This window comes from Balaenoptera acutorostrata, chromosome 21, assembly GCF_949987535.1.
Source record: "Balaenoptera acutorostrata chromosome 21, mBalAcu1.1, whole genome shotgun sequence".
In the NCBI taxonomy this organism is placed as follows: domain Eukaryota; kingdom Metazoa; phylum Chordata; class Mammalia; order Artiodactyla; family Balaenopteridae; genus Balaenoptera; species Balaenoptera acutorostrata.
This window is the reverse complement of record NC_080084.1, coordinates 20,892,342-20,919,293: the sequence shown is the minus strand read 5'-3', so window position 1 is coordinate 20,919,293 and position 26,952 is coordinate 20,892,342.

Sequence of the window (26,952 nt, the reverse complement as noted above, 5' to 3'; positions counted from 1 at the left end):
ACTTAAACTAAACTAAAAATAATTGAAATAGAAATGGGCAATAGCCTATGGTAGGTGTGTATTGACTGGAAAGGGTAATGAAGAACCTTCCTAGCATGATGGAATTATCTATGTTTTCTTTTGTGTGGTAGTTCCTGAGCATATGTAATTGATGAAAATCATGGAATTAATCACTTAATATCTGTATAATTTATTATATATAAATTAAATCTTAATAAAATATGAAAATCATGGAATTAATCACTTAATATCTATATAATTTATTATATATAAATTACATCTTAATAGAATATATCCAATTGCATAAAATTTTCTAACCTTCACTTCTTAAATATAAAGAATCTCTTTAAAAATATTTGAATTATTGTCCTGACTTGGTCCCAAAGTTTTATCTAAGCAGTTTAACTACCTATGGAGATAAATTTTATCTTACATTGTAATTGTGCTCAGTGTTTTTCAACTATTAGCTATTTCACACCTTAGCACTAAAGGTAGAGATGTTCTGGAAGCTGCTCACCTACTTAAGGTTAATAAACTCTTCCAAAGTTTCAGACTTACAATTACCAAATAACAACAACAATGACAGACTGGGAGGTGGGAAATAAAAGTAAGCCCTGAAATTGTATTCATCTTGTCGAAATAAGCAGTTCAATCAGAAGAGTTAAAATTTTGCTCATAGGTTTCACATAGTATGAATAAACGAATGCTTTTCTTGTGCTCAATTGTGTAAATGAGGCAACACTGTAGAGAGTGAAGATGGCTTGTATTTTAAAAAATTGGAATAGAATAATATTCCAATTTGGGTTTTTACATGGTTCAATTTTATGTCTCTTTTTAAAGTAAGAAGAAAATAATATTATAAAATCCACATGGGAAAACAATTATACTCAGAAGTTTAACACCAACTATTTATTTGAATTTTTATTTATTTGATTATTTTAAGGCTTCTAATAGTTTTTACACAAAATTTTATTAGAAAAATTGTTAAAATACATAAGATAGAACGAAAATGAACAGAACACGAAAAATGAACAGAATATCTCTGATCTGTGGAATAATTTTAAGCACCTAACATATGATGTTTAATTGAAGTTCTTGAAAGGGAAGGGGGCAGAAAATCTTTAAAGAAACAAAGGCCAAAAATTTCCAAATTTCAGTGAAAATTATAAACCCACAGATTGAAAAAGATCAATAAAGTTCAAGCACAAGGAACAAGAAGGAAAAAGAAAACATCAAAGCACACCATAATCAAATTGCATAAAACCATGATAAAGTAAATACCTTATAAGCAGCTGGAAGAAAAAGACACATTAAAAACTGAGGAACAATAATTAAAATGACAACAGATTTTTTTATTGGATACAATGCAAATGAGAAAACAGTACCTTCAAAATGTTGAAAGAAAAGGTCAATCCAGAATTTTATAAGCAGCAAAAATATCTTTCAAACATGAAATAAATAATAAAAACTTTTCCAGGTATTCATCACCAGTCGACCCCAAAAATAATACCAGATACATAAATAAATTAAACAAAGTAATAAAAAGCATTTATAATGGCAACTACATAGATAAATGCACAATATCAGGAATGAGAGAGGTGATAATATTACAGGTTCTATAGCTATTAAAAAGAAAATAACAAAATATATTTAATTACTCAATGGCAATACTTTTTAAAGCTTAAATGATGTGGACAAAGTACTTTAAAGACATAAACTAACCAAACACAGGCAAGAAGAAATAAAGAAATTTGTAGCTAAACATTTTCCATGGGAAAAAGAAAATTGCATGGGCTAACAACTTCATTGGTGAATCCTATCAAATTTTTAAGGAGGGAATGATACCAAGTCTACACAAATCCTTGTGGAAAATTTAAAAGGAAAAAATATGTTCCAACTCTATGAAACCAGCAAACTCTTATACCAAACCCAAAGACATTAATAGAAAACAATACTCCAGAATAATATTCCTCAAAATCCAATAATATGTAAAAATGTTAATACATCATTATAAATGGAGTTTATCTCAGGAATCCAAGTTTGATTTAATACTTACAAACCCATAGACATGTAATTTAGGGTATTAACAATATGAAGTGCTTACGGATGAAACTGAGAAAAGTTAGGAACTACCTGTACACTGAAAACTCCAAAGCATTGCTGAGAGAAACTAAAGAACATTTGAATAAATGAAAATATATTCCATGGATAGGAAGATTCAAATCATTAAGATGTAAGCTCTTCTCAAAAGCATGATCCATACAAGAAAAAAATAAATTAGAACTCCCCAAGATAAAAAAATTTCTGTCTCCAAAATACATTGTTAAAGGAATAAAAAAAAGATAAGTAATAGACTGGGAGAAAATATTTGCAATTCATCTGTCTAACAAAGGACTTATATCAAGAATATGTAAATCTCAAAACTCAAAAATATGGAAACAAGCAATCCAATTAAAATGGTCAAAATATGTAAACAAGCACTTCACCAGGTAAGATACACAAATGGCAAATAAGCACATGAAAAGATGCACAACATCCCTAGTTAATGAAATGCATATTAAAACCACAATGAGATGCCCCTGAAGCTCTATTAGAATACCTACAATTAAACTGACTAACCATTCCAAGTGTTGGTGAACAAATAGAGTAACTGGAAATCTCATCCACTGCTGGTAGAAATGTATAATAGTACAACTACTTTGGAAAACTGTTTGGTAGTTTTACAAAAAGTGAAACATACACTTAGCATATGACCAAGCCATTCCACCCCTAGGTATTTTACTAAGAGAAATGAATGTATATGTTTCTACAAAGATATGGACATGGACATTCATGGCAGCTTCACTGTATAAAGTAAAACATGGAAGCAATGCAAGTAGTCATCATGAGAAGAATGGATAATAAATTATATTGTATTCACATAATGAAATACTCATAGCAATAAAAAGTAATGAGGTATTTATACATGAAACTTTGAAGACTTTCAAAATAATTATCCTGAGTGAAAGAAGTCAGATAATAAATAATATATATTGTATGGTTCCATTCATGTAAAATTCTAGAAAATTCAAACCTATGCATATGATAGGATGCATATCAGTGATTGCCTGGAGATCAGGCTAAGATGGGATGTGAGGCAGATATAAAAGGGGGTACAAGGAGACAAGTGGATGATATATGTGTTATCTTGATTGTGGCAATTGTTTCATCAGTGTATACATTTTCCAAAACATCAAATTGTACACCTCAAATGTACAGGTTATTTTGTGAAATTATAGCTCTATAAGGCTGTTAAAAATGGAAATGTATATTTTGCTGGTGAAATAAGATATATTGTTAAATAAAATAAAGATAGGCACAGAAGATGTATACAGTATGGTATGTTTTAATGTAAGTAAGAGAGAGTAGGAATATATTAACATATGCTTATATCTGATTTCAAAAATACTATAAAGATTAAAAATTGGGCTTCCCTGGTGGCGCAGTGGTTGAGAATCTGCCTGCCAATGCAGGGGACACGGGTTCGAGCCCTGGTCTGGGAAGATCCCACATGCCACAGAGCGACTGGGCCCGTGAGCCACAATTACTGAGCCTGCGCGTCTGGAGCCTGTGCTCCGCAACAAGAGAGGCCGCGATAGTGAGAGGCCCGTGCACTGCGATGAAGAGTGGTCCCCACTTGCCGCAACTAGAGAAAACCCTCGCACAGAAACGAAGACCCAGCACAGCCATAAATAAATAAATAAAATAAAATTAAAAAAAAAAAGATTAAAAATAAATTAATAAAAGTGGTTTGCCATGAGAAGTGGGCAAAGAGGAAGGTGATATAGAAACAGGAACTGGAGTATAACCTATCAGGATCTATGTCTACTAGGGTTTTGATTTTTTTTTTTTAAATTAATTAATTTATTTATTTTTGGCTGTGTTGGGTCCTCGCCTCTGTGCAAGGGCTTTCCCCAGCTGCGGCAAGCGGGGTCCACTCTTCATTGCGGTGCGCGGGCCTCTCACCATCGCGGCCTCTCCCGTTGCGGAGCATAGGCTCCAGACGCGCAGGCTCAGCAGTTGTGGCTCACGGGCCCAGTTGCTCCGCGGTGCATGGGATCCTCCCAAACCAGGGCTCGAACCCGTGTCCCCTGCATTGGCAGGCAGATTCCCAACCACTGCACCACCAGGGAAGCCCAGGGTTTTGATTTTTGCAGCATGAAAATACATCATCTATTTCAAGGAAAAATTAACTACAAATATGTACCCAATTGAAATTATAATTTTTGTATTTATATTGTAATATAATCATAATAAAAGTATATCTGCCAGGTAAAAGAAATCATAAGAAAGACCTATCTACTCATGAATCTAAATAAGCAGAGGTAGAAAAGGTTGTGGTGTGGAAATAAAGATACAACAAATGAGAATAAGCAACGTCCATTTATTGAGACCTTGCCATAACAAGAGAGCCAGCCACCATCATTTGCATTTTGGCAGAGACCCAAATGCCGGCAGGGGAGTGGGAAATTTGTATGGTGGAGAAAAAGGGAGGCTTCAGGTATACCCTGATTGGAGGCTGTTGGCCTGAGGAAGCTGTAGGAAGACTAACGAGGAGTGGGTGTCCTATGTGATTGGTTAAGTGTGTGTGTCTGGCTTTCTCGCTTGGTCCTAAATTGGAAGTAGGGACAACACGCAGGAAAGCTATTGTTATTAATCATGTCCTGGCTGTTTGGGGCTGCTTGTTACAGAGCCTGTTGTTTGGCTTCGTGGAGCAATGCTGTTAACTAGAGAAAGCAGTCTCGCTTCCTCCAAGTCTGACTTACAGTGGACTGACTTCCTGGGCTAGTTATTGTAGCTAAGGGATCGATTTCCTGGGAAGGTTGCTGCAGGCTGTGGGTCAGAGTTCTGTTTTTATATTTGGTCTGGTCCTTGTCCATTTGTATATTTAGTCTCTCAGTGATAAAAAGCGTTCATGATGAAAATTGAATACATTTAAATGTTGGCATTTGAGTAAACCTCTGTGGGCCCTGTGGTGGCAGAATGAACATATATATCATAAAAACCAGTATATGGGGATTTATGATTAGAGAGGAGATCTTATGATTTATGATTAGGGAGGAGATCTTATGATACTAAGGATAATGATACCTTATCCTTCTTTGTAGGAATGTAATCAATATCCTATAAAGCAGAAAACATTTGGTATAAAAATATATTGATTCTTGCATCTTAATGCTTTTTTGTAATCTATTTTTATAACCTTAGAGAGATATATTGTGGTAAAAAAAAAATTTAACTGGGATCCTAAAATTCCTTCACTTCGGTCCAGTTTCTTTTTCTCCTGTCAATTTCAAGTAAACAAATGTAAAGCTTTTATTAATCTGGCATAGGATGATTACATTTTTATAAATCATTTCTATATATGTAGCTAGCTGGTTGTCCTTTCTGTATGTTGGGGAGTTTGAGAAATGTTCTTGAATGCCAGAGCTTTATCTCCTGCTGTTCACACATCCCAACCACCATAGGGGCATGCCTAGACTAACCTGCTGGATGGATTCATGAGAAGCACGTAGAGAAGAATGGGTTTTTCCTATTTACTCCAGCTGACCTAGCTTGTCCAACCTGAGGTTTTCCTAGATAAGCACGTTTGAATCCCAGACATAGATGGGAGCCTAGCAGGGATCTGAAAAACTGCCCAGTCAAACCCAGGTTAAATCACCAACCCACAATGAGTTAAATAAACAGTTGTTGAAACCATGAACTTACTAGGTGGTGTGTTATACAACCACAGAAGCATATACCAGAGGGAGGAATTGCCATAACAACAACAATAAAATTAGTTAAAATTTGAATCTGTGACTGGATAACAGGAAGAGTCTGGAATTAGGTGATGAAATTGTTAAAAGAGATTGAAAAAAATGATTCAATGCAATGGTAAAATAATTGGTATAATTGTTGCCTGCAGTAACGTGGGTGACAAAAAAAAGTAGCAAAGCTACACTGTCTAAAACAATAGCCACTAGCTGCAAGTGGCTAATTTAATTTAAATTAACTAAAGTTAATTTGAATTAGAAATTTATTTACTCAGTCACATACCCACCCTTCCATTGTTTAATAGATACGTGTAGAAAGTAGAAACCATTTTAGACATCACAGATATAGATCATCCCCATCATCTGTTTGATATTGCTGAGGGAAGTTTGGATTTCAACCACATGATTGTTGAAATTGGCAGACTTTCAGAAAGGCAGAATGCAATTATGCAGAATGTTGAAAGTGTCAGCAACTATATGGTTATGTATAGCAACGAACTATAAGAAAAAACATAAGCTAAAGAAAGAACTAGCAAATTTACAAGCAGAATTTTGAGAAAATATAGAGAAATGAGGATTAGTTGAGTTGGAAAATAAAACCATTTCCCACCTGCAGACTTTCTATCAAAGTAGAATACAACCTGGAGGCAAAAATCAAACCAAGGTCTGATAAGACTTCTGGATGCCTCTTGCAGTTATAAAGTGAACTACTAGGAACCTTAAGGACATTGTCATACAACAACTAAAATTAGCAGTTCTTAAGTCTGGAGAGACAAAGGAATGTCTAACAAAAAAATGGGTGCTTGGCTTTTGGTGCAGGGAATGTAATATAATTGTATCATGGGAAACCCACACAATTTTTGAGAGTGCTTATGTTAGAAAAAGTAGTGTGATCTTAGTTTAAAATGGTGTGATATTATCCAAAGTGCAAAAAGGCATCTAGGGCCCCAACTTTCTACAAGAAGGACCAGTCTGAGAATGTTGTTCAACGGATATAATTTTTAATGACGTCTCAGAAGTGGCGGAGCCAAGATTCAAAGAGAATATTGTACTGGAGAGGCATCTCCAAGGAGCATAACTAAGCCTTGATCTGAAAACATTCCCTATGTACAGATCAGAAGTATCTTACAACATTTGCTCAGCAGGATTTCAGAATTGTTATGGACCAGTGACTATTATGCTCCTTCCTCTATTCCCCTTTTTGAATAATAGTGTTTACTGCAGTTTTCTTGTTCCTGTCTCATGGTTTGGTATATGGAAATTGGATACATTATTTTAGTTAATTGGTCTCCTTATCAACAGAGGCCACATCAGAATAGATAAGTCTGGCTGCAAATCATGATATCCTGGGCTCCAAGCTTAATGCAAGATTGGATGAGGTTTTAGAGATACTGGATGAAGTGGAGCATATTTTACACATGACAGGGTATAGCCAGAGCGTGAACTGTGATTTAGTAATTATACTGATTGCCCAATATTAGTTTCTGTTATTGCAGGTGGATAGTCTGAAGCACCTTTGATTCTGGGCTCAGTCATATGAATGGTTTGGCTAACTGAGGTCAGCAAATGTGATGCTTATGGGCTTGCAAACTGTGGTTTGTTTTGCACCCAGACTTTCACTACAGAAAAATTCCCAGCGTAGTCTACTGAAGGAATGTGAGAAACATGTTAAAAAGAGTTACGACATCCTCTTTATGTCCATTTATGCCAGTTGGCCCATTTGTTCCTGCTGACACCATCCTAGAACAGCTGGTATCTAGCTGACTCTTGGACACACATGGGAGTTCTGGGGAGCCCAGTTGAGCCACCTAGCTAAGCTCAGCCTAAGTTTTTGATCCAAAGTGAGATAAAAATATGATTCTTTCTTAAAGTAATGATATATTTGATGGATTGTTATACAAAATTAGCTAATTTATTCAAAAATCTATAATATTTATCTGATTTTCCAGTTGTGTTGCATTCAGAAACAGAAAATAAGGAAGCGCTGACAGACTCCTAGTACTCATAATTTCTCTTTCCAAGTATTCACTACCCATTCTTTTTTATATTTCTAGGCCCCAGTGTCTTGTAGTTATAAAATCCACTGTATTCCCTTTCTGTGAGAAGAACTGCATTTTCCAATTTCCAGGGATCACACTGATCTCTCCAACTGGAATTAATTTGCAGTGATTTCAGATAGGAAAGTAAAGTCTCACAGTTTCTCTGAATTTTTATCTCCTCTTGTAACTCCAACTTTCTTAGAACAAATACTTTGTAGAATTTTGAGAAATTTCCCACTGAGTCGTGTACATAGTATGAAATAGAAGTTATTAAAAAGTTTCAGTGCTTCTGAGGACTTCAAGTTGCTATACATAATTTCCATTAGCAAAAAGAGAGATAAAATAAGTATCATGCTTTGTCTATTCATTTCATTGGTTCGTAATAACATTTCCTTTTAGTGTTTTGTAGCAGTATCTTTTATAATGGTCTGAAATTTAATCTTAAAATCCTGATGATTAAAAAATTCTCGAATTTAATTGATACTGTGACATATTTTCCTTAAAAGTTTTCTGTAATTTTCCTTCTGTAACAGACATTTTATTTTTTGTATTTCAACCAGAAGTTTATAACTTGTGAGTTTGTTTCTTACATAAAGCTTTGACTCTTTGTATATTTTCTTAAAAGTTTTATTTGTTTTAGATTTTTAAGGGTTAATATCCTAAATCTTAGCATATAAAATTCTACTGTTTAGTTAAATTAACATGCAATGATTTCTACTAATATAACTTTCCAAGAAGGTTTATTTAATCTTTAAGTAAGCATTAATTTCTTTGGTGGTGGGACAAGTTGAGAATATAAAGGCTTCAAATGCAGGCTATTGCTTGCTTATATGTAGAAATTATTTCCATGTAACAAGTACTCTCTGAAAAGATACATAGTATCTTTTCATACTATTTCATACTTTTCATACTATTTCATAATATTTACTCTAAATACTTATAGAATATGTCCTCTTTTCTGAAGATTGAAATTTCCTCTTGGACATAAAATCTGAAGAAATCAACATGCTCAATCACTATCATTTAATGATTAAATTTTCAGAAACGTGCATCTTCCTTTTTCTCTATTTCGACCTTCGGGGTTCACTCTTCCATTAAAGGGAGAAGTTTCCTATGTTCTCTCTTGCATAGTCAAAGGACTTTTCCTAATGTTTAGGAAGTATACTGATGATTGATCATTTAACTTCAAGTAGCAAGTATGAAAATACATGTCATGTTTCTTCTCATATTGAATTCAATTTTTAAAAAATAAGGATTTTTTTTCCCCCACAGAATGGATGATGACACACAAAGTTTGGAAAATCACCCAATACTACTGAACTGAAAGATTATCAAAGAAATTTTGAATCAAACTTATCTTCAACTCTGAAATGCTGGAAATTGGTTGAGAATATAAAATGTTCAGATAATTTCTAAGGGCAGAGTAAAGGTGATTGCCCTCCATTAGATTGTGATGACAATGAGTAAACAAAGATGAGCTACAAAATTGAATGAATTATTTAAGACCCAGATAAAATGTAATCTCCCTTAGAGATTAATCAATTTCTAAACTTTGGGCAAGATAAAGTAACACAGAATAGCTGGAGCAAAAAAGGACCTTGACTGCCTTAGAGAGCATTAAAGAGAATAAGAAATATTTTAGACTGAGGTAAGCTAATTGGGGAATATGGGACCGCAGCTGGGAACTTATCAGCTCGGTTTATAATTAACATTAACTAACTATAAAACTAGTTTCCCCTTAAAATAACCCTTTTTCCATTGCACTGTAAGATATCAACCCTTATGGTCCATACCCATGCATGTTCTTCCAGCCCCCGTTGTCTGTGTTAACTAAGACTTGCAGATCTTTCAGTGAATGATCTCTTTCCTTCTAGAGCAAGAGAGGCACTTCCCAGTGAGGCCATGCCAAGCCTTGATCTTACTGCTCAGTTAGAAGCAATGAGGGGAGGTATGAGCAGATCCAGAGGAAGACAACACAACCATCTAGCGAAGGTGAGGCATTTTCATGGTCTCTAGGAAGACCCTTTCTCTAGGAAGGGGCGTGGGGTGGGGCCACTTCGGCTGGCCCAAAGGATTTAGGGCAATTTGGTACCCTGGCTTTATTACAGGAGTCAGATTATATGACCTTGTCAGATATTCTAGTTTGGCTTTCTTTGGAATTTTTTTAATCTCACAATCTGATCCTGGACTCAATTTTCAGCATAGTCTGAAAATATAGTTCCCTGCTGCTGAAAATGAAAGGCCCTTTAGATACTGACATGAAAGCCTTCTGGCTTTCACACCAGGACTTGAGTTAATAATTGACTACAATGGGACTGCCATTTTCTTCCTTAAAGGTGTCAATGGCAATTAACAACAATGAGCTGTTTCATAATTCTTGTATATTTATCAATGTATCCATGTCTTTCATGCTCAATATGTTGCCTAAGTCAGTCCGTCCTTTTCATCAGTCTCCATCCCAGTTCACCTCAGGTTGTTGGGCAGTCAGGCATTCAGATCATTCTCAGTCACCCCTAGTCCTAAGGTCCATATTGTCATGTGCTATGTGACTGAACCAATTCTAAATTCCACCATGAAGAGTCAGTTTCCTAGGACCACTTTTGGTACCAGCTCTTTGATTTGAGTTCTCCTAGAAGCAGTCTTTGAGGTGAATTTTTGAGTGTTAAGTAGTTTGTTTGGAAGGTGAAGTCAGAAAACAATGGTATGGGAAGTGAAAGAGGGAAGGGATAAAAGCCAATAAAGCAGCTTATCAAGAAAGTTATCACTGTGGGCGATTACCTCTCAAACCTGTTGCGGAAATCTGGGAAGCAGCAGATCATGCCTTGGAATTCAGAGAGGTGAAAGATCTAGAATATTTTGCAGTTCCTATATAGCCAATGTTTGAGGGATACTCCTAGAGTACATCAGTTTCTGAATACTTCTGGACTGCCCTTTAAACCTGAGGCAGCTTTGGAGGGGCTGGTGGTTGAAACTTAGGCAGCAATGTGCGAAGTAAGTTCTACACTGATATGAGCAGCACAGTGATACATGTACTACGGTAAGAAAAAAAAAAGTTTTAATTAAAATATTTACTGGTCCTTGTACTCTCAAGAAGGATAAAAATTTTAATTAACATATGTCTGATAAATTAAGTATTCATGTTTTAACCTCTAGGATAACCTATTTAAAAACAAGCAAACAAATTATTTGGAATAGATACCATGCTGTGTTGATAATTTCCTTTTGTCTCTAACAGTAAAGATCTCCCTAAGAGGTCAAACTTGTAACTTGGTCTCTTTTCCCTTGGAACACATTTTCCAAATGCCATTAGGCTCTAGAAGTTTTTGTATTTATTTTCTAGAAATGCTTAGAAATATCACAGTCTCACTTAGAATTAACCTGAAACACTTGGCCATATTATATTAGAATAATTTTTTCTGACACACAGAAATTCAAAAAACATTCAACTGAGCACATATTTTTGAAAAAATAATTAGAAAATACACTCCAACAGATTACATATTTTTATACCCATGTTCATACCTCATATAAACAAAAGAAAATGAGATTGCCATCAGATTTTTAGACACTAATATTCAATGTTAATAAGAGTTGAACCATACTTAATGATACTCAAGGAAAAAAACTGTGAGCCAAGGATTTTATAATTAACTACTCTTTCTTTCAAATCAAAAGCCTACAGAGAAACCATTTTGAACACAAAATATCTCAGAAAATATGGGCTTCCTGATAATTCTACTCCTGCAGGATGTGTTTCATTGAAACAAAAGGTGACTGGGAAAACCATAACAGACAGAGGCAGATTGATGGTGAGTACTGAATATTTTTGTTTATAAAATTAAGAACAAAGAAATCAAAGGCTGGTTTCAGGTGACAGAATATTAGTATAAATGTTATACATTCTGGCAATGTTGAAACAGCCAAACTAACAAAAGATAAGAAGAGAAGAGTTATTATAAAATAAGCTCACCTACTGGCTCACAGGTAATAACTTAAATACATAAAATATTCTTAGATTTTTCTTTGCAATTTTTAAAGTATTATATCTCAAATTATTTGGATTGGCCGGTACCAAGCTACAGATGGTCTGTGAAGTAGTTTATACAGTATGAAGTATCAATGTAGTTTTGTTATGTAAGATTCATTTCAAATTCTTCTCTAGCATGTTAAAATGGCAAATATCTTTTCTGGGAAACTATACAGGTTTACATGGATTTTATTTCTTTGAACCATAATTTAATCCTTTTATGAGGCAAAGCCCAAATTCTTTTTTGGTGACTGCTTTAGAAATTTACATGCAGTTCAGTTTTTGAAAATTTGTAACATTCTCTTACTAACTCCCTGTGCTCAAAGGAAGACATTAGATACAAACTTGTCACTTTATCTTCAAAACTTCATACTATTAATTTGAGGCTTTAGGATGTGTTACAACACCTAAAATTGAATTCATTGACTTGATCTTAACCATTCGTACCAATTGTGTTTTCTGGTGCCTTTTTTTTTTTTTTTTGTAATGACATCATGCATTTCCAAGTGCATGGAATTCAAAACTGTTGAACTTCCTTTTATTTCATAGGTTTCTTACCACTCCTCCTCCTGCAACAATAATTGGTTGCATGTCTTAGTCATTATCTCACAACGCCTTGGTTATTTTCACAGTGCCTCCTCACACTTCTTACACTGCCTTTGCATTCTGGGGTCACTGCTGGCTCGTGTTCATAATAGCGGGAGCCTTCTGGCTAGCAAGGTCTCTCTAGTGCGCTGTGTGCACCGCAGCCAGAAATGTTTGAAAGGCTGCTCTTTTCTTTTCTTTCTTTTAATACATTGATTGATTGATTGGCTGCATTGGGTCTTCGTTGATGCAGCTTTCTCTAGTTGCGGCCAGCAGGGGTTACTCTTTGTTGCGTTGCGTGGGCTTCTCATTGCGGTGGCTTCTCTTTGTTGCAGAGCATGGGCTCTAGGCCCGTGGGCCCGTGGGCTTCAGTAGTTGTGGCTCGTGGGCTCTAGAGCGCAGGCTCAGTAATTGTGGCTCATGGGCCTAGTTGCTCCGCGGCATGTGGGATCTTCCCAGACCAGGGATCGAACCCGTGTCCCCTGCACTGGCAGGCAGATTCCCAATCACTGCACCACCAGGGAAGCTCCTGCTCATTTCATATCACATCTCTGCTTGGAAAATTTCAGTCATTTCTGTTAAATCCAGACTCCTACTACAAACTCTCTTCTGATTGTCATCTCACATTTTCCGGTGATTCATTCACACTGATCTGCCTGTGGTTTCCCAAACTGCATGACATATGTTGAGAGGGTCTAGAGTGGTAAAAAAGCATAGACTCTGGAACTAGAATTCCTGGCTTCCAGTCCTGGCTCAGCCACTTGGGAGCTAGATGAGCTTTGAGCCTTTCTAAACTTCTCTGTGCCTCGTGTTGTCATCTGTGTAAATGACACAGCAGTAACACCTCTTTGAGTTGTGAGTATTTAAGGAACCAGCAAATGGGAAGCACTTAAGATGGCATCTGACACAGAGTAGGTGCTCATCAAATGTTAGCTGATGCAAAACATTTCTGGATGGTCTTGATTTTTATATTTCTATTTGTTTTCATTTGCAATTGGTTTTGTTAATCTTGCTTTACAGAGTCACCTTCTGAATAAACAGAGTTTAATTGATTAATTTTGATTTGGTGTAAAAGATGACAAAAAGCTGATATTGCTGATTTAAACATGCTGGTAGGCATTCTTAATAGATCTTTTTAATGTAAGCTAAATGTTTTAAAAGGGGGGAGAGTATCTTAGCTTGGTTGTCAGGTTTAAGAATTTAAAAGGGCATTATTCCTTTGCTCTCTTTATGAGTTTATGATTACCAGTATTTCTTTAGATAATTATGTATGTTTTTGTGAAAACTGACTAGCATTCTGCTAGTTTGTAATTGAATAATTTGAACATTTGAAACTTTTTCAAACAATAGGAATATGTGATATCAGTTTTTACAACCTATTTAATACCTTTCTTTTTACAACCGATCAAGTAAACACTGTGTTAACTTGTGACTTAAGGAAAAATGGAGTTCATACAGGTTTCAGAGATCTTAGTTTAGAGGGAATTGAAAGATAATTTTGTCTAGTTTTGTTATTTCTCAAGTGAGAAAACTTGACTTGCCCAGGACCACAGAGTTCATGTATCAAATCCAAGATGAAAACCTAGGTTTGCTAAATCCATGTCTTTTGTTGATCCACATATGCATAAATGTTTGTAGACTTGTACAACACAAATCCAAAGATTCAGGATTTTCATGTATTATTCAGTCTCTTAAATATTGTATTTGTATATTCTGAATATTACAATCAATACATTTTGTATTATTTTTAAGCATTAATAGAGTAATATATTTCAAAATGTTAGTCTTCTTCTATGTTAAACTTCCTCTTATTTTAAGGATTTGAGTCAAAATTTTGGGGGTGATTCAGTACATTCCAAACAGTTACCAATGGCACCTGCCTTATAGAATTATCTGGATATATGTCCAGACTTATTCATAAAGTGAGATTTTTTTGCAATTTACTTTGTATTCAGGCCTTCCTACTACAATCAACTTGCTTATACTAGTATAAGTTTTCATTACATTATGTTATTTTTAAAAATACTTTAAAAAATACTTTAAAAATTATAATAATGGCATTTACATTGCACTAAAATTATAATTCTAATCTAATGTTTTTACTGTGTTTTCAAAAAGCATGCATCCCTAATGTGTCATGTTTAATCAGTGAATTTCAACATAAAGTCTTATTCCATGTAATATGCTATCATGTTTTACACCATCTGCATTAGGACTTCCAGCAAAGCAAGGTGTTGTTATTTCATCCCTGAAGAACAATTATCATGTACTCACTTGCTTGGTTAATACGGATATCTTCATTTCACTGTGCAAGAGCAGATCATTGCCTTTCATTCTGTGTCACTTTAGGAGAAGTAAGCTGATGAGTAGTATGTGCATAGAAACATATTAGTATATAATGCTGTAGCTGCATGGTCACTCTTTGATTCAAAGTGGAGAGCAGATGAATTTTTGTTGATGTTTTTGGAAACCATTAAATCAAAAGCATCATAACTGAAGAGATTTAGAAAGCATTTTAACTATTAAGTAACTTTGTTTTATTTATTTTTAAATATATTTCTTAGAAATATATTTCTCAGGTTAAAGACTCCCCCATCCCCCAATTAATTCTCATATCATCCCTGTTAGGTAGACCTCAGTGGTGTAACAGAAGAACTCATTATACACATGAGCAACTTGAGGCAGTGGGAAGTTTGATGTTAATGCCAAACAGCATGTAAGCAATGAGGCCAGGAGCAGAAGCAAAGCTTCCTAATTCTCAGCAGTGCTCTTGTCACTAAAACACATGATTTCCTCTGTAAGAACTGCAGGGGAGGACCTTCAAGGTGGCAGAGGAGTAAGACGTGGAAATAAACTTCCTCCCCACAAATACATCAAAAATACATCTACATGTGGAACAACTCCTACAGAACACCTGCTGAACGCTGGCAGAAGACCTCAGACTTCCCAAAATGCAAGAAACTCCCCACGTACCTGGGTAGGGCAAAAGACAAAAGTAAAAACAGAGACAAAAGAATAGGGACGGGACCTGCACCAGTGGGAGGGAGCTGTGAAGGAGGAAAGGTTTCCACACACTAGGAAGCCCCATTCACTGGCGGAGACGGGGGGTGGCAGTGGGGGGAAGCTTCGGAGCCATGGAGGAGAGCGCAGAAACACGGGTGCAGAGGGCAAAGCGGAGAGATTCCCGCACAGATATCAGTGCCAGCCAGCACTCACCAGCCTGAGAGGCTTGTCTGCTCACCTGCTGGGGTGGGCGGGGCTGGGAGCTGAGGCTCTGGCTTCGGAGGTCAGACCCCAGGGAGAGGACTGGGGTTGGCTGCGTGAACAAAGCCTGAAGGGGCTAGTGCAACACAGCTAGCCAGGAGGGAGTCCGGGAAAAAGTCTGGACCTGCCTCAGAGGCAGGGAGACCACTGTTTCTGGGTGCACAAGGAGAGGAGATTCAGAGCACCGCCTAAACCAGCTTCAGAGACAGGTGCGAGCTGCAGATGCTGCTGCTGCCGCCACCAAGAAGCCTGTGTGCGAGCACAGGTCACTCTCCACACCTCCCCTCCCGGGAGCCTGTGCAGCCCGCCACTGTCAGGGTCCCGTGATACAGGGACAGCTCCCCCAGGAGAGCACACGGCCTGCCTCAGGCTGTTGCAGCATCATGCCGGCCGCCGCCACCGCAGGCTTATCCCGCATCCGTACCCCTCCCTCCCCCCAGCCTAAGTGAGCCAGGGCCCCTAATCAGCCAGTCCTTTAACCCCCTCCTGTCTGGGCGAAGAACAGATGCCAGAGGGCAACCTACATGCAGAGGCAGGGGCAAATCCAAAGCTGAACCCCGGGAGCTGTGTGAACAAAGAAGAGAAAGGGAAATTTCTCCCAGCAGCCTCAGGAGCAGCGGATTAAATTTCCACAATCAACTTGATGTACCTGCATCTGTGGAATACCTGAATAGACAACAAATCATCCCAAAATTGAAGCTGTGGACTTTGGGAGCAATGGTACACATGGGGTTTGCTGTATGTGAGAGACAAGTTTCTGATTTTTATGTTTATTTTAGTATAGTTCTTAGCGCTTGTTATCATTGGTGGATTTGTTTATTGGTTTAGTTGTTCTCTTCTTTGTTTTTATTTTTTATTTTAATAATATTTTTAAATTTTTATTTTAATAACTTTTTAATTTTATTTTATTTTATTTCGTTTTTCTCTCCCTTTTCTTCTGAGCCATGTGATGGACACGGTCTTGGTGCTCAGGCTCGGTGTCAGCCCTGAGCCTCTGAGCTGGGAAAGCAGAGTTCAGGAAATTAGACCACCAGAGACCTCCTGGGCCCATGTAATATCAATTGGTGAGAGGTCTCCCAGAGACCTCTGTCTCAACGCTAAGACCCAGCTCCACTCAATGAGCAGCAAGCCCCAGTGCTGGACACCCCATGCCAAACATCTAGCAAGACAGGAGCACAACCCACCCATTAGCAGAGAGGCTGCCTAAAATCTTAATAAGGTCACAGACACCCCAAAACACACCACTGGACGTGGTCCTGCCCACCAGAAAGAAAATATCCAGCCTCATCCACTAGAACACAGTCACTAGTCCCCTCCACCAGGAAGCCTACACAACCCACTGAACCAACCTTACCCACTGGGGGCAGACACCAAAAACAATGGGAACTACGAACCGGCAGCCTGCAAAAAGGAGACCCCAAACACAGTAAGTTAAGCAAAATAAGACAGAGAAGTACACAGCAGATGAAGGAGCAAGGTAAAAACCCACAAGACCAAACAAATGAAGAATAAATAGGCATTCTACCTGAAAAATAATTCAGAGCAATCATAGTAAAGATGATCCAAAATCTTGGAGATAGAATGGAGAAGATACAAGAAACGTTTAACAAGGACCTAGAAGAACTAAAGAGCAAACAATGATGAGCAACACAATAAATGAAATTAAAAATTCTCTAGAAGGAATCAATAGCAGAATAACTGAGGCAGAAGAATGGATAAGTGACCTGGAAGATAAAATGGTGGAAATAACTACTGCAGAGCAGAATAAAGAAAAAACAAAAATAATTGAGGACAGTCTCAGAGACCTCTGGGACAACATTAAATGCATCAACATTCGAATTATAGGGGTCCCAGAAGAAGAAGAGAAAAAGAAAAGGTTTGAGAATATATTTGAAGAGATTATAGTTGAAAACTTCCCTAATATGGGAAACGAAATAGTCAGCCAAGTCCAGGAAGAGCAGAGTCCCATACAGGATAATCCAAGGAGAAACACTCCAAGAAACATATTAATCAAACTATCAAAAATTAAGTACAAAGAAAAAATATTAAAAGCAGCAAGAGAAAAGCAACAAATAACATACAAGGGAATCCCCATCAGGTTAACAGCTGATATTTCAGCAGAAACTCTGGAAGCCAGAAGGGAGTGGCAGGACATATTTAAAGTGATGAAAGGGAAGAACCTACAACCAAGTTTACTCTACCCAGCAAGGAACCCATTCAGATTCGACAGAGAAATTAAAACCTTTACAGACAAGCAAAAGCTAAGAGAATTCAGCACCACCAAACCAGCTTTACAACAAATGCTAAAGGAACTTCTCTAGGCAGGAAACACAAGAGAAGGAAAAGACCTGCAATAATAAACCCAAAACAATTAAGAAAATGGTAATAGGAACATACATATCGATAATTACCTTAAAGGTAAATGGATTAAATGCTCCCACCAAAAGACATAGGCTGGCTGAATGGATACAAAAACAAGACCCGTATATATGCTGTCTACAAGAGACGCACTTCAGAATTAGGGGCACATACAGATGGAAAGTGAGGGGATGGAAAAAGATACTGCATAAAAGTGGAAATCAAAGAAAGTTGGAGTAGCAATTCTCATATCAGACAAAATAGACTTTAAAATAAAGACTATTACAAGAGACAAAGAAGGACACTATATAATGATCAAGGGATCAATCCAAGAAGAAGATATAACAATTGTAAATATTTATGCACCCAACATAGGAGCACCTCAATACATAAGGCAAATGCTAACAGCCATAAAAGGGGAAATCGACAGTAACGCAATCATAGTAGAGGACTTTAACACCCCACTTTCACCAATGGGCAGATCATCCAAAATGAAAATAAACAATGAAACACAGGCTTTAAATGATATATTAAACAAGATGGACTTAATTGATATTTATAGGACATTCCATCCAAAAACTGCAGATTACACTTTCTTCTCAGGTGCTCATGGAACATTCTCCAGGATAGATCAAATCTTGGGTCACAAATCAAGCCTTGGTAAATTTAAGAAAATTAAAATCGTATCAAGTATCTTTTCCAACCACAACACTATGAGACTAGATATCAATTACAGGAAAAAAATCTGTAAAAAATACAAACACATGGAGGCTAAACAATACACTACTAAATAACCAAGAGGTCACTGAAGAAATCAAAGGGGAAATCAAAAAATACCTAGAAACAAATGACAATGAAAACACAATGACCCATATCCTATGGGATGCAGCAAAAGCAGTTCTAAGAGGGAACTTTATAGCAATACAATCCTACCTCAAGAAACAAAGAACATTTCAAATAAAGAACCTAACCTTACACCTAATGCAATTAGAGAAAAAAGAACAAAAAAATCCCAAGTTAGCGGAAGAAAAGAGATCATAAAAATCAGATCAGAAATAAATGAAAAAGAAATGAAGGAAACAATAGTAAAGATCTATAAAACTAAAAGCTGGTTCTTTGAGAAGATAAACAAAATTGATAAACCATTGGCCAGACTCATCAAGAAAAAAAGGGAAAAGACTCAAATCAACATAATTAGACATGAAAAAGGAGAAGTAACAACTGACACTGCAGAAATACAAAGGATCATGAGAGATTACTACAAGCAACTATATGGCAATAAAATGGACCACCTGGATGAAATGGATAAATTCTTAGAAAAGCACAACCTCCTGAGACTGAACCAGGTAGAAATAGAAAATATAAACATACCATTCACAAGCACTGAAATTGAGACTGTGATTAAAAATCTTCCAACAAACAAAAGCCCAGGACCAGATGGCTTCACAGGTGAATTCTATCAAACATTTAGAAAAGAGCTAACACCTATCCTTCTCAAACTCTTCCAAAACATAACAGAGGGAGGACACTCCCAAACTCATTCTATGAGTTCAGCATCACCCTGATACCAAAACCAGTCAAAGATGTCGCAAAAAAAGAAAACTATGGGCCAATATCAATGATGAACATAGATGCAAAAATCCTAAACAAAATACTAGCAAGCAGAATCCAACAGCATATTAAAAGGATTATACACCATGATCAAGTGGGGTTTATCCCAGGAATGCAAGGATTCTTCAATATATGCAAATCAATCAATGTGATACACCATATTAACAAATTGAAGGAGAAAAACCATATGATCATCTCAGTAGATGCAGAAAAAGCTTTTGACAAAATTCAACACCCGTTTATGATAAAAACCTTCCAGAAAGTAGGCATAGAGGGAACTTACCTCAACATGATAAAGGCCGTATATGACAAACCGACAGCCAGCATCATTCACAATGGTGAAAAACTGAAACCATTTCCACTAAGATCTAAGATCAGGAACAAGACAAGGTTGCCCACACTTACCACTATTATTCAACATAGTTTTGGAAGTTTTAGCAACAGCAAACAGAGATAAAAAGAAAGAAAAGGAATACAAATCTGAAAAGAAGAAGTAAAACTGTCACTGTTTGCAGATGACATGATACTATACATAGAGAATCCTAAAGATGCTACCAGAAAACTACTAGAGCTAATCAATGAATTTGATAAAGTAGCAGATTACAAAATTAATGCACATAAATCTCTTGCATTCCTATACACTAATGATGAAAAATCTGAAAGAGAAATTAAGTCAACACTCCCATTTACCATTGCAACAAAATGAATAAAATACCTAGGAATAAACCTACTAAAGAGTCTTGTGGGAAAACTTATTTTGATAAATTATTACACATGCAGAAAAACTGATCACACTGACTGGATCTGTCCACAACATGAAAAATAAACTGGATTTTCAGAAAAAAAAACAAAAACAGAAAAACAAAAAAAAAAACCTACTTAAGGAGACAAAATACCTGTATGCAGAAAACTATAAGACACTGATGAAAAAATTAAAGATGATACAAACAGATGGAGAGAGATACCATGTTCTTGAATTGCAAGTATCAACATTGTGCAAATGACTATACTACCCAAAGCAATCTACAGATTCAGTGCAATTCCTATCAAGCTACCAATGGCATTTTTACAGAACTAGAACAAAAAATTTCACAATTTGTATGGAAACACAAAAGACCCCAAGTAGCCAAAGCAATCTTGAGAAAGAAAAATGGAACTGGAGGAATCAGGCTACTGGACTTCAGACTATACTACAAAGCTACAGTAATCGGGCTTCCCTGGTGGCACAGTGGTTGAGAGTCTGCCTGACAATGCAGGGGACACGGGTTCGAGCCCTGGTCCGGGAAGATCCCACATGCCGCGGAGCAACTGGGCCTGTGAACCACAACTACTGAGCCTGCGTGTCAAGAGCCTGTGCTCTGCAACAAGAGGGGCCACGACAGTGAGAGGCCTGCGCACCACGATGAAGAGTGGCCCCTGCTCGCTGCAACTAGAGAAAGCCCTCGCACAGAAATGAAGACCCAACACAGCCATAAATAAATAAATAATTATTTTTTTTAAAAAAAAGCTACAGTAATCAAGACAGTATGGTACTGGCACAAAAACAGAAATATAGATCAGTGGAACAGGATAGAAAGCCCAGAGATAAACCCACGCTCATATGGTCACCTTATCTTTGATAATGGAGGCAAGAATGTACAATGGAGAAAAGACAGCCTCTTCAGTAAGTGGTGCTGGGAAAACTGGACAGCTACATGTAAAAGAATGAAATTAGAACACTCCCTAACACCATACACAAAAATAAACTCCAAATGGATTAAAGACCTAAATGTAAGGCCAGACAGTATAAAACTCCTAGAGGAAAACATAGGCAGAACACTCTATGACATGAATCACAGCAACATACTTTTTGACCCACCTCCTAGAGAAATGGAAAGAAAAACAAAAATAAACAAATGGGACATAATATAACTTAAAAGCTTTTGCACAGCAAAGGAAACCATAAACAAGACAGAAAGACAACCCTCAGAATGGGAGAAAATATTTGCAAATGGAGCAAGTGACAAAGGATTAATCTCTAAAATATACAAGCAGCTCATGCAGCTCAGTATCAAAAAAACAAACAACCCAATCCAAAAATGGGCAGAAGACCTAAATAGACATTTCTCCAAAGAAGATATACAGATTGCCAGGAAACAAATGGAAGGATGTTCAACATCATTAATCATTAGAGAAATGCAAATCAAAACTACAATGAGGTATCACCTTACACCAGTCAGAATGGCCATCATCAAAAAATCTACAGACAATAAATGCTGGCGAGGGTGTGGAGAAAAGGGAACCCTCTTGCACTGTTGGTGGGAATGTAAATTGATACAGCCACTATGGAGAACAGTATGGAGATTCCTTAAAAAACTAAACATAGAACTGCCATATGACCCAGCAGTCCCACTCTTGGACATATATCCTGAGAAAACCATCATTCAAAAAGAGTCATGTGCCACAATGTTCATTGCAGCAGTATTTACAATGGCCAGGACATGGGAGCAACCTAAGTGTCCATCAACAGATGAATGGATAAAGAAGATGTGGCACATATATACAATGGAATATTACTCAACCATAAAAAGAAACAAAATTGAGTTATTTGTAGTGAGGTGGATGGACCTAGAGTCTGTCATATAGAGTGAAGTAAGTCGGAAAGAGAAAAACAAATACTGTATGTTAACACATATATATGAAATCTAAAAACAAATGGTTCTGCAGAACCTAGGGGCAGGACAGGAATAAAGACACAGACGTAGAGAATGGACTTGTGGACACGGGGAGGGCGAAGGGTAAGCTGGGATGAAGTGAGAGAGTGGCATGGACATATATACACTACCAAATGTAAAATAGATAGCTAGTAGGAAGCAGCTGCATAGCACAGGGAGATCAGCTTGGTGCTTTGTTACCAGCTAGAGGAGTAGGATAGGGAGTGTGGGAGGGAGACTCGAGAGGGAGGGAATATGGTGATGTATGTATACATAGAGCTGATTCAGTTTGTTATACAGCAGAAACTAATACAACATTATAAAGCAATTATAGTCCAATAAAGATGCTAAAAAAAAAAGAATTGCAAAACTGTTTTGCACATTTAAATGTGATGTAATTTTTTTTTCTATGAAAAGAGAGTGAGGCATTCATTTGCTAATCAAAGCATTTGCAGTCACAAACACCTGCGTATACAGTGGTGGAATTTGATGTTAAGTCATAGAGTTGGAAGCAAGATCACAGTCTCTGAGCAATCACAGTTTCAAACTTTTGAACAGTTTATTCATTTTGTGGCCACGAAGCATTAGAGGAACACTGATAGGGAGTTTGATAGGTAATGTGTGACCGGTGAAATTCAGGTAGTTCTGATTGTGTCCTTGTGTATTAATATTGCAGAAATGTAGTTCAGCATCTGGATAATTCTATCTGGTTTTGGACTAATCATTTATGAATGCTGTTTTTAAAAATTCCTCTTCTTTCTTACTTAGTGACATAGAAATTCAGGTGGTACTGTAGAGAACTTTAGAACATGATGTATTCCACCTTATTTAAGGAACATGCTTTCAATTCCAAGTAACCTTTTATCAGGTTTACTTTATTGATCAAGTTAAGATTTAGCTGTGTGTTATTTCAGCCCAGTCAGTTTTGTTTCCTACATGTTTTTATCCTTGCACAAAGTGACCACATGTTTATGATTGGAGAAGGGAATGCACTGTCTTGATATATATAACTAATTTTATGTTTTGTGTGACAGTAGTACTGAGAATCAATTTCAAATGATTCCTTCAAAGTGATTCAAGTGGTTCATGACAGGATTTTAAATAGAAACCAGATACATGTATCCCCATGCCAGCATTTGACTAGAAATGCTAAATAGAAACATTGCAGAGAAAGAGAAAAGCTTTAAGTAGATCAGTTGTCCAAATTAGATGATTACAAGATACAAGATATATGACTTCTTGTGTTTGGCTTATAGTTAGCATTTGTTACAGATTTGTTTATTTAGAATGTCTTTTCAATTATAATTTTTTGGCTGGAACACATAGAATTTAAATCAGGCATATAAAAGCAAATTAAAAAAAACACCTTTTAAATTTACCCACCATTGTGTTCAAATACTTAATATTCAGTAGCAAATGTACTTACTACAGAAACAATGTCTTTACATCATCAACCTTTGGACATCTCCATTTTTTTCCTATAGTTAGTCCCCTTAAATGCAATTAATCAAATATTACTCACGAAAATCACTTTGTTAGTTGCTCTGAGACAGTGTGCAGTATGGTAGCCACTAGCTCCAAGTGGCTGTTGAGCACTTAAAGTGAAGGTAGTGTAATCAAAGAACTGAATGTTAAACTTTAGAAATAAATTAATTTACAATCAAATTAATCAACAATCAAATCAGCATATAATATTTTTCTATTAAACACAACTTTATTGTTTGTAGGAATACTTTTTTACTTTAACTATTTAATCATGTTAGCTATTATTATATTGTAGTATTCAGGTATGTGCATCATTTCTATTATTACTCATAAACTCATTACTACTATACTCAGTGTCAATGGATTGATTCATTTTGAATGAATGAAAAAAGTATTTGTAACCTAGCTAGACAGGTACATACCAAAGTTTATGTTGAGTTGAAAGTTTTCAAAATATTTCAAAATAATAATGATTTTAAACACTTTTATTACATGATTTATTATGCAAAAAGGTTTTAATTTTCAATATAAATGACTGCATAAACGACAAGAAAAAATTTAAATAACAAATTATTAATATTAATAAATTAGAGGTACTTTTCAATTTGTGCAAGGTCCCTTTATATATAATCTTAATATTACTGATTTGAATTTAGTGATTTCACTTAATTTAGAAACATAGTTTTGAAACAAATGCTTTTGCTTCAAAGTCAAATCAGTTCTTATTAATAAGTTGAACTAGTTTTGCAAGGCAGATATGAGTATTAAAGAAATATGATTCTGTTACTTGATTCAGTTTCTGGAAAATTTAAGTATGGTTAGAACAACACTGGCATATGAATCTTCTTCTTCAACTGTAAACTTTTAAAATCCAAATATTTCTGATGAACATTTAGTATCTGAATTGAAGTATGCTATTGATGTACCAAACACATCAGAATTTAAGGACATAATATGAAAAAACAATGTAAAAAAACTTAATAATCTGTATTTAGTTACACATTTAAATAAAATATTTTAGATTTATTAGGTTAAATAAACTATATTAAAATTAATTATATCTGTTTTTTACTTATTTAAATGTGACATCTAGAAAATTTAAAATTATATATGTGGCTCACAGTATATTACTATTGGACACGGCTCTAAGAGATAGAAATATACTTAAGTGTCACTCTCTCCTCTCAGTAGTTGTATAATATAATGTGGGAGATAGAGGTATACCCAAGGCTAAAAAACCAGAATGAAGGCACAGCAAATAAATGATTTTTTTGTTTTTTGTTTTTCCCTAAGTCCATTAGTTTTCAGTGATCAAGCAAGTACTTGGTCATTCAGTTGACAGAGTTATTAGTTGCTTGCTGCAAGCAAAGTACTAAAATAGTTTTATCTTCTGATAGATTTGCGATGTTTTCCAACAAGCTCTTGGGGACAGAAAATCATAGATGCTCTTTTTGTGGAGGTATCAAGACAACCTTTGAATATACATGTCTCAAGTTATGAAGGGAAGTTAAAGCTAAAAAAATAGACTTTGGAGTCATTGGTATATTTGTGACAATTAAGGTTATGTTTAAGGCACAGATGGATTGCCCTCAAGAACGATTTATAAGTTCATAAGAGGAACAGGTTATCCTATACTAGAGCAAAAAGTCTTCGTGTTTCAGGGAGTCTTTGAGATACACCCTGAAAATGATATAAATTTTTGGGAAAAACATTAAAAGAGAATTAAATTAAATTAAAAGAATTAAATTAAATTAAAAGAGAATATAGCAAGACCAGTGCATGGACACAATAGAGTGATGCATATTGTGCTGTGTATAGCAAATATTTTGTATTGGAGAGCAATAGGGTAGCAATTTAGGTTGGGTTATGACTTCTGAAGTTTTAAATGGTACTATATAAAGAATATGAACAGTACCCTATTATCATTAGGGAGCAGTTAAGAAATTTTGAAAGGAGAATGGTCTGATCATAGTAGAATTTTCAGAACCTTACTCCAGCATTATTGTGCTGGGCAGATTAAATTGGACAAGCCAAAAATGAAGAAAGTGGCTTGTCAGTCAAGGTATAATTTATAAATATATGGGTTAAAGTGTTGATAATGCACAAAGGAAGAAATAGATGCAAGAACTAAAAGTAGAGTTTGATTTTTTTTTTTAACGATTGAAAGTAGCATTTAAGTAGGCCTTAGTGAGTGATGATATGTAGAGGAATAAGATATAGGGACCAGCCAAGGATGAGCAATATTTCCACTATGGCTGACACGAGGCAGTTGAAGTTCAGAAAAAAAATGTATATTTTAAAAGTATAGTAAATGCTAGCAGGTAGCTGAAAATATGACTAAACAGAGGAAATATGTCAGTATCAGAAATATACACTGGGAATTCTTCCTTAATGGATGAGAGTTAAAATAGTAAGGAAAAAATTGTCCCCGTAAGAGAAATTATAGGACAGACTAGCAGACTACAGATGATTTTAGGAATGCATTTATTTTGTGGCCAGAACAATAGAGAACATCAGTTAATTATACTTAGTGAGATTAGAACAAGAGAAAGAGAGAAAAAAAGATTGAGTACAAGGAGGTAAATGAAATGAAGACTTCTAAGAAAGAGAACATCGTATGAAATGTTGAAAAAAATCCTGAGGCAAAAGATCTAAGAACAACAAAGAGCAGTGAAATGCCAAATCATGAATTTGTTACAGAAATTGTTATTCCATACACTTAATTAATCAGAGACATATTATTTTCTTATAAAAAATGAGAATAATGAATTCTTCCAGAAGAAACTAACAAGAGCATCTAATGCTTGGTGAGTTTACTAGATTCTAGGAATAATTATACAAAAATTCCCTAAATTGCCAGCTTGTTGATCGGGAACTCTTGGAATAGTAACAGTTAACAGTTTTTTAAGAGGTTCTTGACTCTTACATGTACTAATCTGTTTTAGTCTAAATAATATTACATAGTAATATGTTTTTTTATTTCTATAGATAAAATAGAATTCATTTTTAAAATGTGTAAGATTATACTATTTTTCTGATTTACTCAACACCACCCTCTTCCTGTAAGATTTTGTACCTGTAGAACTGCCATGTGT